Here is a 7,148-nt window from a genome sequence, read left to right on the forward strand (position 1 = left end):
TGAGGTTGTTGAGCTTGCTGTATGGGTTGGGGTTGAGGAGGATTCTTATCATTTTCTTGTACTGTAGCAGTATCTCGAGCAACAATAATATTCTCATTGTTCTCTTGTTCTGTAACTGGATCTACAGTAGGATTCTCATTTTTCTCTTGTACTATAACTTTATCTTGAACAACAATAGGCACAAGGACCTGATCATTGTCAGTTACAGAATCCTCATCAAAAGCAACATTCCTAATATTTCCTTCCCTCCCAAACTCAACATCCTCAAGAAATCTCACATTTCTCGTTTCAAAAATAGACCTTGATGCAGGATTGTAAAACTTGTACCCCCGTGAACGCTCAGCGTAACCAACAAAGTAGCAACTAATTGTCCTTGAGTCCAATTTTCTTTCATGCGGCCTATAAGGTCGCGCCTCAACTGGACATCCCCAAATATGCAAATGCTTTATACTGGGTTTTTTCCCAGTCCAAATTTTATATGGGTTTTGTTAACTGCTTTGCTTGGCACCCTATTAAGGATGTACACTGCGGTCTTTAAGGCTTTTCCCCAAAGTGATTCAGGCAAGGAAGAATGACTAATCATACTTCTCACCATGTCCTTAAGAATTCAGTTCCTTTGCTCTACAACACCATTCATGCTAGGTTTGCCTGGCATGGTGTATTGTGGAACAATACCACACTCCTCTAGGAAAAGAGCAAAAGGCCCATGACGTTGCTCACCTGAACCGTCATATCTTCTGTAGTATTCACCACCACGATTAGATTTGACAGCTTTAATTTTCTTTCCACGTTAAAGTTCAACTTCAGCTTTGAAAGACATGAAAACATCCAAGGCTTGGGACTTTTCATGAATTAAATATAGATACCCGTAACAAGAGTAATCATCTATGAACGTAATAAAGTACCATTGTCCATTCCAAGAGACGGTAGGGAATGGGCCACATATATCAGTATGTATCAGTTCTAAGACATTTTTAGCTCTCTCGGCACCTAATTTCCTTTTGTTTGTCCTTTTTCCCTTTATGCACTCAATGCAGATTTCAAAGTCTGCCAAATTTAGGGGTCCAAGAATTTCACCTGACACAAGCCTCTGAATTCTCTGTTTAGAGATGTGACCTAGGCGTTTGTGCCATAATGATGACGAATTCTCATTTAGTTTTCGTTTTGTACCTGTTTGCAGTATTTCATTATTATAGGAATTTAAGTCAAGCCTATATAGATTATGCACCAAATGACCAGAGCAAATATTATTCGAATTATAGAAGAGACTGACTTTATTATCTCTGAACGAACAAAAATAACTTGATTTGTCCAAACAAGAAATAGAAACCAAATTCCGTCTAAATGACGGTACATAAAATGTCTCTAATAAATCCAAGTAAAATCCACTCGTAGAACATAATCTAAAGGTTTCTATAGCTTTGACTGCAACTATATTGCCGTCTGCCACATATATGTATCTTTCAGCATCATTTGGTGGTCGGCTCCACAGGCAACCCTACATAGTAACACTTACATGAGTAGCAGTAGCAGAATCTACCCACCAAGTATCAACAGGTGCATAACTTAAACTAGCCTCAGAACAAATGAAAGTAAGAATTATACCCTTCTTTACACGCCAGGTGGCATATTTGGTACAATCTTTCTTCATGTGTCCCACCTTCTTACAGAAAAAATAGGTTGAAACTTGATCCTGTTTCTTAGCCTTTTTCTGCTGAGAAGGCACATCCGCAGTGGTATTACGCTTTCTTTTATACTGAGAAGATGAAGCCATGTGAGCACTTTCGGTCTTATCTTGTTGTAGCCTCTCTTCTTCTTGCACACAGTGAGATATAAGCTCATTTAAGGACCAAATGTCCTTCAGAGTGTTATAACTCACTTTGAATTGCCCAAAGTGTGCAGGAAGGGAAATCAAAATGAATGCACGAGTAAATCTTCAGATAACTCTAACTTTAGTGCTTTCAATTTTGAAGTAAGATGAGACATTTTCATAATGTACTCCCTTATGTTCTCTTTACCTTTATACCTCATGGAGACAAGTTTGCTCAAAAGACTACTTGCCTCCGCCTTTTTATTCTTAGTAAAGAATTTTTCAACATCTTTTAGGAACTGTTTGGTATCTTTATCCTCAGTAATTGAGCCCCGAAACGGCTCAGGAATTGAGCGTTTCATGATCATGATGCTCATTCGATTGGATCTCTCCCACTTCTCTATTTTAACTTCATTGAGGTATTCCGGAGTGGAAGTGGGTTTTTTCTCTCGAAGAGCTATATCTAGATCCATACAACCGAGGACAATCTCCACGGTATCCTTCCAAACTTTAAAGTTTGAACCATTCAGAATAGGAATACTGCTAATTCGTGCAGAAACATTGGTAGCTAAAGCCATAGTTTCTGGATTAGAGCAAATAAACATGCAGTAAACATTAGTTAAATAATGGAAAAAAAATCTATATTGAGATATCTAGAACAACATTAGTTTTCAATATTTGAATAGAAAAATTAACTGTAAGTGATACTCTCATTGCAGTAATCAAATATTGTCAAAATTCCTGTCACACATAGAAACTTAAACTTCGCAACCTATTTATTACTGCATATATTTTCTATTGGCCAAACAATAACCTTCCTTTGGGCTGATTATTGACCGCATAATTAATAGAAAATAAACAAAAGTGTGCAATGCTTATTATTTGGCCAAACAATAAACTTTCTTTGGGCCGATTATTGTTCGCATAAATAATAAGTATTACTTTATTCTTAATTAGTTACCCAAATATTTATTTACCATTAATATGTGTATGTAATTCTGCCAAATATAGACCTTCCTTTGGGCCGATCAATATTCGCATGAATTACATAACACCATATTCCTAATGTTTTAAATAAATAAATTTTCACAAAAAAGGCTACTTTGGCAGCATAATGTTCAATCAATTTATTCCAAAACTAAATCTTTATAAAATAGGTGGGTATAACAATCCAAATTGTTACTAGTTTTCTTATGTAATAATTAAAAAATAATATTTAAATCGCAAAAAGATTTAAATCTTAATGGTATCTTTTCAGACCGTTAAAAAAATGATTATAACTAAATTCATGTGCCAGCAAAATTTTTGATCCATTAAAATAAATTGTGATATAAATTAAGTGCCAAATCCTTCTCGTATGATATATACATATATAAATATGCCTTTACTGTATAACCAAATAATGATAATGTCCATCAACATACATGCATATTAATTAGTACGGTCTATACATACATATACGACGCTGATGAGCGGATAATTTATACCTTTTTTGGCATTATTTTTACATAGTTTTTAGTATGTTTTAATTACTTTTTATTATATTTTTATTAGTTTTTATTCAAAAATCACATTTCTGGACTTTACTGTGAGTTTGTGTGTTTTTCTGTGATTTCAGGTATTTTCTGGCTGAAATTGAGAGACCTGAGCAAAAATCTGATTCAGAGGCTGAAAAAGGAATGCAGATGCTATTAGATTCTGACCCTTCTGTACTCGAAATGGATTTTCTGGAGCTACAGAAGCCCAATTGGCGCGCTCTCAATTGCGTTGGAAAGTAGACATCCTGGACTTTCCATCAATATATAATAGTCCATACTTTTCCTGAGATTTGATGGCCCAAACTGGCATCCAAAGCCAGCCTAAAATATCTTGGCGTAAAACACCTAAACTGCCACCAGAATTGGAGTTAAATGCCCAAACTGGCACCAAAGCTGGCATTTAACTCCAGGAACAGCCTATGCACGTGTAAAGCTTAATGGTCAGTCCAAGCACACACCAAGTGGGCCCTAGAAGTAGATTTCTGCACTATCTGCACTTAGTTACTCATTTTCTGTAAACCTAAGTTACTAGTCTAGTATAAAAACTACTTTTAGAGATTCATTTTGCAACTCATGATATTTTACACTTCATATTGTACAGCATGAGTCTCTAAACCCATAGGTGGAGGTGAGGAGCTCTGCTGTGTTTCAATGGATCAATGCAATTACTACTGTTTTCTGTTCAATCACGCTTGATTCTATTCTAAGATACTCGCTCGTACTTCAATATAGAGAATATGATGATCCGTGACACTCATCATTATCCTCAACCTATAAACGCATGCCTGACAACCACTCTCGTTCTATCTGAGCTCAACGTAGTCATTGGGCGACAGCTTGAGTACGTATCTCTTGGATTTCTAATCCACGGACCAAGTCCGGAGGTTAGAACCTTCGTGGTATAGGCTAGAACTAATTGGCAGCATTCCTGGGATCCAGAAAGTCTAAACCTTGTCTGTGGTATTCCAAGTAGGATCCGGGAAGAGATGACTGTGACGAGCTTTAAACCTGCGAATGTTGGGCGCAGTGATAGTGCGCAAAAGGACAAGAGTCCTATTCCGACGCTAGTGGGAACCGACAGATGATTAGCCGTGCGGTAGCTGTACATGGTATTTTTTATCCGAGACGAGAAATCCGACAGTTGATTAACCGTGCAGAGATCATACATGGTATTTTTCATCCGAGAGGATCATAAAGCTTGCCATTGAAGGAAGCCATGCGTGTTTGGAGAAGAAGGCAGTAGGAAAGTAGAGATTCAGAGGACAGAGCATCTCCAGAACCTCATCCTATTTCTCATTACTGAATAACAAGTACTATTTATTTCATGTCATTTATTTTTCATAAACAAAATCATTTTCTTATTAATCTCCTAACTAAGATTTACAAGATAACCATAGCTTGCTTCAAGCCGACAATCTCCGTGGGATCGACCCTTACTCACGTAAGGTATTACTTGGACGACCCAATGCACTTGCTGGTTAGTTGTGCGGAGTTGTGAAAAGTGTAATCACAATTTCCCACACCAGACGCACGATGCACTTTATGGAAACAATTTCGCCAAGCGTGCCGCATTTTTATATGTAATGTAAATAACGCATCTGTACATATATTGATAAAAAAAAGGAGATAATTTTGATGACTAAATTATGGATGACTCTGATACCACTTGTTGGAATAAATTAATTTCAATAACTCAGATCATCCATATTGAATCACCAAAATATATCATAATGCGGAAGCGTACCTTTACTCATAAAAAATCAGAAATTGATGGAAGGATTTGGATCTTGTGGTTCTTTCGATCTTCCTCAACCAAAGCCTTCTGTATTCCTAGGTGGCTGAACTGTGACTCTTTTGATGGGGAAAGAGAAACAAAGGCGACTTTTTGGTATATTGGGGACCGAAATCCTGAAGGCCTATTTATATTTGAGCATGTCACAAATTAAACCCTTAAGCCCAAATAAAATAGTATCTAAAGTCCAAAAGATAATATATCTAAAATCTAAAAGATAATATCTAAGGAACAAAAGATAATATCCGGTTTTATTCTCATTTAATTCTAAATCAAAAGTAATCATGACTTATTCAATTTAGCATTTATAACAATAAATGAGATCACCATTATATAAGTCATTAAATTTAAAATAGCATAATTTGTGATTATAATTAATATATGTATTGCCCACAAACAAATTAGGAAATTAAAATAATTTTCTAACATATTATTCTTTTTATAATGTCAAATAAAAAAAATGTTCTATAAATTTTTTTAATCAAAATAAAGCGTTTGAAACATTCGAACAAACTTTTCACTTTAATTCCAAACACACCCTAAGTAGCCAAATTGATTGCATCGTTTTAATGCTTTTGCTTTTGATGTCACATGCATCACCTGTCTTAACGGGTCGGGCCTAAATGGGCCGGACCTAAATGGGCCGGACTAGTCCGTTTGACAGCCCTACCTGTCTATTGTTTAAAATAACAATAAATAAATAAATTATTGTTCAAGTTAGTTTTTAAATATTTTAAGAACTCAAAGAATAAGATATACTAACAAAATTAGTATTTTTCTTTCTTCTATTGTATTTTTCTTGTTTTTTTACATTTTATACTTCTTTTGCTACATCTGTATTTTTTTCCAATTTTTTCTATTTTTTTCTATTCTTCTTTTTTATCTTTCATTCTATTCTTTTTCTTTTAACACATTTTATTATTTTTTTCTTTTTCATATTCTATTTCTTATACAAAATTTCTTCTGTTTTTGGTGTCTTTTCTTCTTAAAATGTCTTTCTCTTTTTTTTTTCGTTTTCATAATTTTTATTTATACCAAATTTTATAGTTCTATCTAAAAATTTTGTATCTATGCTTAAATTTTATGCACTTTTGAAAAAAAATGTATGCGTTTGTTAAAGTGTACATTAAATAGAAACAAAAAACAAAAAAGAAAGAAAAACAATCCTCAATGGAAAGAGGAAAAGGTTGATGCTGAGCCAACTCATCAGATATTCCTTGTCATGTTCGTCTACATAAACTTCATTGACATACTAATAATAAATGAGTAATACAATTTTCTATTCCCTAATCATAACTTCTTTGTTAATTGAATAAATATATAGAGCAAACATGGTTATTGGATAATGGATTGGAAAGCTTTTTTGGCGTGCTCACCTCATGTTCATCATTTACAATTTTTTTTTTGGTGACTTATCATTTACAATTTAATAATTTAAGAAGTCACAAGAAGTGAACTAATTCCTTTCTTTTCGCTTGGGAAATTTGAAAAGTTCCTCATGTTTAAAAAACAAAAAATATATATTTTTAAAATAATTAGAAAAACGCCCCCACTTGTTGTAAAAGAACTAATTGACCCTTGGCTTTAGGTTCAAGTACAGCTAGAAGTTATGTGAAACCTAATGAAATATAAATAAGAAATAGGGGACCAAAGATAGAGAAAGATCAAAGTAGTGAATGTGCATGTATGTAGGAGAATCTATAATAATATATGTGGCAACTTCACAAGATAATAATCCTCTCTATGAGTTAGCTTTATCTACATTGGTATTTGGTTGTGACAAATTGAATGCATCAACAAATACAACATACAACCATATGAATAATGCAATGTTCTCAATGCATGCCATGTCTGTGTTTTGTTCTGTTCCTCACACCATAAAGGTAAACTCAACTTGTTCTCTCTCTCTCTCTCTCTGTTGTGGCCTTTTGAGTCCAAATTCACTTACCCTTTTGAGTTTTGAAAATTATAAATATTAAAAGTTTTTAAAATAATAATAATAACTGTG

The 7,148-nt window shown here is 34.2% G+C and overlaps 1 protein-coding gene across 1 annotated transcript in view; it reads left to right on the forward strand.

Moving 5' to 3' along the window:
• The window catches only part of LOC107618587, an 8,925-nt gene continuing 8,563 nt past the window's right edge, over positions 6,787-7,148 (forward strand). Inside the window, exon 1 of the mRNA XM_021110848.1 lies at positions 6,787-7,023. The gene's annotated coding sequence lies outside the window, so the exon portion shown is untranslated. The remainder of the gene's footprint in view (positions 7,024-7,148) is intronic.

This window comes from Arachis ipaensis, chromosome B09 (assembly GCF_000816755.2).
Source record: "Arachis ipaensis cultivar K30076 chromosome B09, Araip1.1, whole genome shotgun sequence".
NCBI classification, from domain to species: domain Eukaryota; kingdom Viridiplantae; phylum Streptophyta; class Magnoliopsida; order Fabales; family Fabaceae; genus Arachis; species Arachis ipaensis.